This window comes from Penaeus monodon, chromosome 36 (genome assembly GCF_015228065.2).
Source record: "Penaeus monodon isolate SGIC_2016 chromosome 36, NSTDA_Pmon_1, whole genome shotgun sequence".
NCBI lineage: Eukaryota > Metazoa > Arthropoda > Malacostraca > Decapoda > Penaeidae > Penaeus > Penaeus monodon.
Genome location: NC_051421.1, coordinates 21,614,792 through 21,624,791, shown reverse-complemented (window position 1 = coordinate 21,624,791; position 10,000 = coordinate 21,614,792). Strand labels below are relative to the sequence as shown.

The window sequence follows — 10,000 nt, the reverse complement described above, 5'->3', positions numbered from 1 at the left end:
ATCATCATCATCATTCTCATCATCTTTATTTCATTACATTATTATTATTATCTTTTTCATTATCTTTATCTTATTATTAGATTTATTTTTATACAAAAGTTTCCTTAGATCTCAAATTAAAAATAAAACCCAGTCACTACCCGACCTGGGGTGATTGAAGTTTGAGGCAAGGGAAACCCAAAAAAAACATGAAAAATATGCAAAACAACCAAAAATAAAAACATCCAGTAAAATCAATTCATCCTGTTTAAGACTATTTTTTGGACTTCTTCAAATTTTTTGGTTTTCCGGGTATTTGTTTAAAAACTTATCCGACCTTTCTTTAAAGGCCAAGAGCCCATAACTGGGCCCCAAATTTTTGGTTTTTAAATGCCACATCTTTTCACCTCTATTTCCGGGTCTTTATATTTTGTATCTTCTCAACCCTTTTTGTTAGGACGTCTCTTCTGAAGGGATCTCATATCTATAAAAAAGGCAAGTGTTGTTTATTTTTGCTTGTGACGATATCTGGACATTTGCCTGTATATAATTTCTGTGAAAAAATTTTAAAAAATTCCCAAGATTGTGCATTTTTGGGCCTTCATTACTGGCTCTGGATGGTTTTCCGAGAAATGTATTTGATTATTTACTACTGAGTGTAACCTTTTTAGATTTTTTCATTACTCAAACTAATTAAGCACCCAAATTGTTGGTTAGATCAAAGTATTGCAAGGCCCAAAATCGTTGTTGTTTTGTATGATTTCCAACTGCATCTCGCCCTACCCCCTTTACTTCTAGGACGTCAGACGGTCTACGTCTGATTTGGGGTGATACATTCTGTTCCCTGAAATTGTTTTTCCTAATTTTGGTGTCAATTTGTTTGAGTTCATTTAAATTTCTAGTCTATCACCGTTAAAACTATATGTAACCACAGTATTGCAAGAGTGTGATTGCGTTTTTTTTGTACTTGGGGTTTTTCTTTTTTCGGATTGACCTTACTCTTCGGATGCATTCTGTACGTATTTTTTTTCTTCATCTAAAATGTTGTTCCCTTTCCTTTGTTTTTTCCCCTAAATTTTTTTATACTTTCTTCCCTGATCAAAATTCTTATATTACGGTATCTATCTTAACTTTATTTTGTCGATGTCACTGTTTTCCTTGTTTTAAAGGTTGTTTTTAGCACCTTTAAAGACCAAACTCATACCTACGTCATACTAAAATCTTTAACTTTTTTCGCAACCTTTCCAATTCATCATCATTCGGGTTAAAGTTTCATTATCCTAAAAAAAAATGATTGATTTTTTTTGTCCATGATCTTATACCCTACCCTGTTTGTTAAGACTGGGAGAGTGGGATAAGTCCAACAGAATAAAGGGGGAAAAAAAGTCCCCTGGAAGATTCCGCTCTGATTCTCATGTTGTTTAAAATAAAGTACCTTTACGTGTTTGAGAGTAAGATTTGTCTCCCATAGGGGCCATGCTGTTTCAAGAAATTTGGGTTAAGACATGAGAGCTGAGAATTTCTAAGTTTTTTAAATCCAAGGTGGGGGACCTGTAAAAGGCTTTTTTTATCGATCCAAGCAGTACTTAGATGTCTGTTTTTGGGTATGGCATTTTCCGAGAATCATTTTATTTAAGAGCATTAATCGTTACATCCGTATGTTTCCTCTGCAACATCTTTTTGTTTTTGGGAAAAATTTTTGTTCTTCCATGTTCTTAGGTTCTTTCAGTTAAGATTGGGAAAATAATTTATGGGGTTTTTTAAGCATGTATGGGTCTGTAAGTTTTTTTGGGTTATCTTTTTCGTTTACTTTGGCCAAAGAAAATTTAGTTCCTTGCTACCTTTCTGTTAATTAGGCTCTATCATAATTGAGTTAAAATTAATGCTAATTTGGCATGTCGAAAAAAGAGTATTTAGCCAAAAATTTGGGATCGGGTCAACCCCAGGTGTTTTCCATTTAGGGACTTTTTTAGTGCGTTTTAAATTTTCTTTTTGGGAAATTTTTTCTCTTTTTTTGTTGGGGAATATCCCTATGCTTTTCTCAAAATCTTGTATCCATGCTTTTCATTGTATTATTTATTTTTTCCCCAGATTTTGTTAAAAATTCTCGACCTTTTCTTTAGATGGATGCTTCACAAAAGTTTTTTTCTTTTCTTATTTCGCGGTAAAATTTCTTCATGTCATTTCGAAAATTTCATTCTGCCTGAAGAACTTTTAGCGTTTTTTCATATCACGTACCTTTGTGCTTAAACCGAAATTTTTTTTTTAAGCTCTTCTTTAATCTTGGATTTGTTCTTTAGAAATTTTTGTATTTTCTTATTACTTTTCCCCGCTTTTTTTGTTGCTTCCCCTTATTTTTTTTAGTTCGTCTAATTAATATTTCCCCCTTTTAAGTTTTTTTATTTCTTTCTCTATTATTACTTGCCCCTTGGCTTTGCGAGGGTTTCTTTTTTGTTTTTTTTCTTTCCTGACTTAAGCCCATTTTGCCCGGAGGACCTTCCTTTGCGTATATTAATTTGTTTATTCATTTAAAAAAGGATTTATCTCGTGACGAGTTATTCTAAAGCCCTTTTTACCTATGTTTAATATCTTTTATATTTGTGGGGATGTCTGATTTTTAACGTGTCTCTCTTTTACTCATTTTAGTACGTTTCTACCGTAGTTTTTTCATGAATTTCCCTTTTTTATATCTACAAAATTTTCCTCTCTACGACAACCTCATGTGACTTAAAATTTATCGATATTATTTCTAATTGCTAGTCAAATTTATTTGGCATGTTCATTTTTTTTCATCAAAAATTTTTTTCCTTTTTATTTTTTTCTAATTCCTCTATAGTGTCATTTTTTTCTTGGTCTTTGATTATTGGTTTCTAATCTTTAATTTTTTTTTTCAAACATATGTCTTTTTCACTTGGGTAGCTTGTTTTTGGGGCAACATTTTTCCTTTTTTCACTTTCACTACCTTAAACACCCTTTTTTTATAGGTGTCATCGATTATTTGAAAAGGGTTTTCGAGTGCATAGTAAAACGTCTTACCTCATTATACTCTTCCTTTGTCCATTTAGTCTTGTTTTTTTTTGATTGTTAGTACTAGATGGTTTAACCGCAGGGCTAGGGGTGGGATCTTCCCGTCTTGGTGCCTGGCGGATTTTGACAAATGGAGAGGGAGACTCAGTAGCACCTTTTCGATCCCACGATCTTTCCCTGGGGGGCCGCCCCTTGTTGATCCGCGGGGACGGGCGATCGGCATATCCCTTTTCTATTTTCATTTGAAAGAAGAGCATTTTTTGTCTTGCTGCCAGAAGTTGATATCCTGGTATTTCTGGGTCCCTGGGGTCCCCAGTCCACCATTGAAAACCACAAAAACCTACCCAAAACCCCCGGTTTTTTGCCATTTTTTTTATCAATTTTTTTATTTTTTTATTTTTTATTATTATTTTTATTATTATTATATTATTATTATTTTTATTATTATTTTTAAATTTTTATTTATTATATTATTATTATCATTATTATTATCATTATTATATCATTTTATTATCAAAAATTTTTATTATTATTATCATCATTATTATTATCATCATTATTATTGTTTTATTATCTAATGTAAAAATAAAAATAATAATTATTATTAAATTTTTATTTTAATTATTTTATCATTCTGCTATTACTATTATTTTTATTATTATTATTATTATTATTATTTTATTATTATTATTTATATCATTATTATTATTATTATTATTATAATTATCATAACTTTTTATTTAGTATATTATTATTATTTTTTATCAAAATAGTAGTAGTAGTAGTAATTATTATTATATTGTTCTTATTATTGTTCTTCTTCTTCTTATTCTTATTGTTATTATTATTTTTATTTTATTATTATCATTTTTTATTATTCACTATTATTTTTATCATCATTATTATCATTTTTATTTTTATTATTATTATTATTATTATTTTTATTATTATTACCATCACATCATCATCATCTCATCACTCATCATCATTATTTTTGTTTTTTTGTTGTTGTTTTTATTTTTTTATTATTGTTGTTATTGTTCTTGCTATTATCATTATCTTTTTATTATTATTACCATCCTCTTGTCACTTAACTTGTCCTAAAATGCAAACAAAAGAAATATAATTATACATTTATTCCCGTAAAATTACGTTTTTTTTCTATTCTCTCACTTTGATCTTATTTTAAACATTATCGTACCCCAGTAATGGAATATAATTCTTTTTCTTCTCAGTTCTATGCATTATTTAAGACGACTGAACGAAGAAAAAAATTTTTCTACAATTTTTTACCTGATTTTCAATACTTTTCATACATTCTATCACACTCAGTCTCTGCAACGAAACTACCTTTGATAAACACTTTTACTTGCAAGAAACATTATATATATGATTACGCTTTCCCCGTTTGTCTCAACTCGAATATCTGACAGTGAATCTAAAAAAAAAAAAAAAAAAAAAACGTAAAAAAATATTAGACAAATTAAAAATATTCAAATAGAAGTTAAAGCCACAGAGTGTATGGCTTTAACTGAATGGTGATCCGTCCTTTTGTTAATAATCAAAATCTGAAAAAAATTTTTGTGTGAATTATGCTAATATTTAAAATACTCATTTCAAAAAAACATAATACAGTATTAGAATACACCCACACCACACGATATATAATTATATATATTATATTTATATATATATATTATATATATTATATATTTGGGGGTGTGTTTTTGGTTGTGGTGTATGTGTGTTGTTGGTTTTGTGTTTGTGTGTGTGTCCCCTATATATAATATATATATATATATATATATATAATTTATATAATATATATATATATTTATATAATTATGTATATATTATATATATAATATATAAAAATTTTATATTTATATAAATTTATAATTATTTTATTATGTATATATATTTACATATACCACAATTATGTATATTATATATATACATATATATATATATATATTTTTATATATATATATTATTATATTAATATTTTTATATATATATTATTTATTTTTTTTATTTATTTTTAAATTTTTTTATTTATTTATATTGTATATTTTAATTATATCTTATATATAAAAATATATTTATATAATTTTATATAATTAATTATATATATATATATATATAATTAATATTTATATATATAAATGTATATGCAAAAATATATACCTTTTCTAACACACCCCCACACACACACAGCACACACATATATAATTCATATATAATATATTATATATATATATATATATATATTTATATATATTATATAATATATATTAATATATATATATATATTATATTATATAATATATATATAAATTTTATATTGTGTGCGTGTTGTGGTGGTTGTGTGGGTGTGTAAATGTGTATATATTGCATATACTTTATAATATAAATATATATATAATATTTTAAAATTATTTATATATATATTAATTTATATATATATATATTTATATATATAGATATATATATAATATATACAATATAAAAATAAATAAATAATAAAAAAATAAATAAAAAATAATATATAATATATAAAATATATAATATATATTTATTTTATATATTATATATATATATAATATATTATATTATTACATTTATATATATTATTTATATATATATATTAATATATAAATATATATAATATATAAATGTGTGTATTAATATTATACACACATATAAAAATTTTATAATATTTTAATATATTATTATATATATATTATATAATATAATATATAATATAATATAGACCACACACACCACACACACACACACACACAATACACACCCCCAAAAAACACACACACACACACATATATATATTATAATTTATATATATATATAATATATATATATATATTTTTTATATCGTGTGGGTGTGGTGTGTATTATATATACTGTATTATTTTTTGTTGAAATGATATTTTAAAATTTAGCATAATTCCCAAAATTTTTTTTCAGTTTATTGTTATTAAAAAAGGAGGGATCACCATTCAGTTAAAACCATCCTCCCTTTGGGTTTAACTTCTATTTGAATATTTTTTTTGTCTAATACTTTTTTCGTTTTTTTTCTTTTTTTTTTTAGATTTACTGTCGATATTCGAGTGAGACAAACTGGGAAAAGCGTAATCATATCATATCAAGCTTCTTGCAAAGGGAAAAGTGTTTACAAAAGGGATGTTTCGTTTCAGAAACTGATGTGTGATAAAAGTAGAAAAGTATTTAAATCAGGTGAAATTGTAGAAAAATTGTTTTCTTCGTTCAGTCGTCTTATTAATAATGCATAGAACTGAGAAGAAAAATAGAATTATATTCCATTCACTGTGATACGATAAATGTTTATAAACTAAGATCAAAGCTGAGAGAATATGTAAAAAACTGTAATTTTACTGGAATAAATGTATAATTATATTTCTTTCTGTTTGCATTTCTAGGACAATGTTAAGTGACAAGATGGATGGTAATAATAATAATAATGATAATGATAATAGCAAGAACAATAACAACAATAATAAAAATAATAATAACAACAACAACAACAACAAAAACTAATGATGATGATGATGATGATGATGATGATGATGATGATGGTAATAATAATAATAATAATAATAATAATAATAATAATAATAATAATGATAATAATGATGATAATAATAATAGTAGTAATAATAATAATAATGATAATAATAATAATAGTTATGATAATTATAATAATAATAATAATAATAATGATAATTATTATTATTATTATTACTATTATGATAATAATAACAATAATAATGATGATAATAATAATGATGATAATAATAATAATAATGATAATAATAATGATAATAATAATGATAATAATAATGATAATAATAATGATAATAAATAATAATAATAATGATAATAATAATAATAAGGCAAATAGAACCTAGATACGGTATTGGGGTAGGTTTATTGTGGATAAAAGGGTGGACTGGGGACCCGCAGGGACCCAGAAATACCAGGATATCCAACTTCTTGGCAGCAAGACTAAAATGCATTCTTACTTTTAAAAATGAAAATAGAAAATGGATCATGCCGCATCCCCCCGTCACGCGGATCAACAAGGGGCGCGTCCCCCAGGGCAAGACTCGCCTGGGATCGAAAAGTGTGCTACTGAGTCTACCTCATCCATTTGTCAAAATCCGCCAGGTCACCAAGACGGGACAGATCCCACCCCTAGTCCTGCGGTTCAACCATCTAGTACAACAATCAAAGAAAACAAGATTTAAAAATGGACAAAGGAAGAGTATAATGAGGTAATGTACTGCTTTTACTATGCACTCGAAAATCCAAAAACAAATAATACAGATGACACCTATAAAACATGGTTTTTAAAGGGAATAGTGAAAGTGAGAAAAGGAAAATGCTTGACCCAAACAAGCTACCCAATGTGAGAAGACATTTTGTTCGTGAAAAAAAATTTAAACAGATATAGAAATCTCAATAATCAAAGCCCAAGTAAAAAATGACACTATAGAGGTACATATAGAAGAAAATAAAAAGGAAGAAAATTTTGATGAACAAAAACTAAACATGCCAATAAAGTTGATCTAGAAATTAGAAATAATACGATGAATTAAAGTCACATGAGGTTGCCCGTAGATGAGGAGAATTGCTAGATATGAAACGGATATCATTGAAGAACTATCGGTAGTAAACGTACTGAAATGATAAAAGAGAGACACTGTTAAAATCAGACATACCCACAAATATAAAAGTATTTTTAAACAAAGGTAACAAGGCGTTAGAATAACTCTGTCACGAGATAAATCCTGATTTAACTGAATTAAACAAATTTAAATATACGCAACAGGAAGAGTCCCCAGGCAAAATGTGGCATTAAGTCGGGAAAAGAAAAACAAAAAAGAACCTCGCAAACCCAAGTGGCAAGTAATAATAGAGAAGAAATAGAAACTTTAGAAGGGAAATATCTATATTAGACGAAATCCAAAAAAAAATAATGGGAAGCAATCGAGAAAAGCGAGAAAAGTAATAAGAAAATACAAAATACTTTCTAAAGAACAAATACCAACGATTAAAGAAGAGCTTAAACAAAAACTTCAGGTTAAGGCACAAAGGTTACGTAGATATGACAAACGCTAAAAGTTCTTCAGGCAGAATGACATGTTCGAAACTGACATGAAGAAATTTTACCGCGAAATAAGAAAAGAAACAACTCTTGTAGAAGCTATACCATCTGAAGAAAAGGTCTGAGAATTTTGGAACAATATCTGGGGAAAAGATAAATAATACAATGAAAACGCATGGATACAAGATTTTTGAGAATAGCCTAGGATTTTTCCCGAACAAAAATGAGAAAATATTACCACAGAAGAAATTCAAAACGCACTAAAAAAGTCCCATAAATGGAAATCACCTGGGGTTGACCAGATCCCAAATTTTTGGCTAAATACTCTTTCTTCAGCACATGCCAAATTAGCATCTAATTTTAACTCAATTATGATAGAGCCTAACTTAACATGTAAATGGTTATGTCAAGGAACTAATTATCTCTTGGCCAAAAGTAACGAAACAGATAACCCAAAAAACTACAGACCTATTACATGCTTAACAACCTCCTATAAATTACTTACCGCAATCTTAACTGAAAGAACCTACAGACACATGGAAGAACAAAATATTTTTCCCAACGAACAAAAAGGATGTTGCAGAGGATCATACGGATGTAACGATTAACTGCTCTTAAATAAAATGATTCTCGAAAATGCTCATACCAAACACAGACATCTAAGTACTGCTTGGATCGACTATAAAAAAGCCTTTGACAGTGTCCCACACTCTTGGATCTTAAAATCTTTAGAAATTCTCAGTCTCTCATGTCTTAACCAACTTTCTTCGAAACAGCATGGCACTATGGGAGACAAATCTTACTCTCAAACACGTAAACGGTACTCTTATTTCAAACAACATGAGAATCAGATGCGGAATCTTCCAGGGTGACTCTTTTTTCCCTCTTTTATTCTGTATGGCACTTATCCCACTCTCCCAGCTTCTTAACAACACAGGGTATGGATATAAGATCATGGACAAAAAGATCAATCATTTATTCTATATGGATAACTTGAAACTTTACACTCAGAATGATGATGAATTGGAAAGGTTGCTGAAAATTGTTAAAGATTTCAGTGATGACGTAGGTATGAAGTTTGGTCTTGATAAGTGTGCTAAAGCAACCTTTAAGCAAGGAAAACTAGTGACATCTGACAATATAAAGTTAAGTATAGATACCGTAATATAAGAATTAGATCAGGAAGAAACGTATAAATATCTAGGAATAAACAAAGAAATGGATACAACATTCATAGATAGAAAAAAAATACGTACAGAATGCATCCGAAGAGTAAGGTCAATCCTGAAAACAGAATTAAACTCCAAGTACAAACTAACAGCAATCATCACTCTTGCAATACCTGTGGTTACATATAGTTTTAACGTGATAGACTAGAATTTAAGTGAACTCAAACAAATTGACACCAAAATTAGGAAGCAATTGACATGCAACAGAATGTATCACCCTAAATCAGACGTAGACCGTCTGTACGTCTCTAGAAGTAAAGGAGGTAGGGCGATGATGCAGTTGGAATTATCATACAAAACAACAACGATTGGTCTCTTGCAATACTTAGATCTAACCAACAATTGGATGCTTCAATTAGTTAGAGTACATGAAAACTCTAAAAGGTTACACTCAGTAGTAAATGAATCAAATACATTTTCTCAGGAAAACCATCCAGAGCCAGTTACTGAAGGCAAAGATGCTACAATCTTGTGGAACTTTCCAATTTACACAGATCGTACTATACAGGCAAATCGTCCAGATATCGTCATCAAGCACAAAATAAACAACACTTGCCTGTTTATAGATATGAGCATCCCTTCAGACAGAGACGTCCTAACAAAAGTGTTCGAGAAGATA

General features: G+C 28.0%; 1 protein-coding gene across 1 annotated transcript in view; it reads left to right on the top strand.

Annotated features, from left to right (window-relative positions):
• LOC119595568 (lachesin-like) overlaps positions 1-10,000 on the top strand; it is an 89,978-nt gene that overhangs the window by 60,658 nt on the left and 19,320 nt on the right. The gene's annotated exons all lie outside the window — the stretch shown is intronic.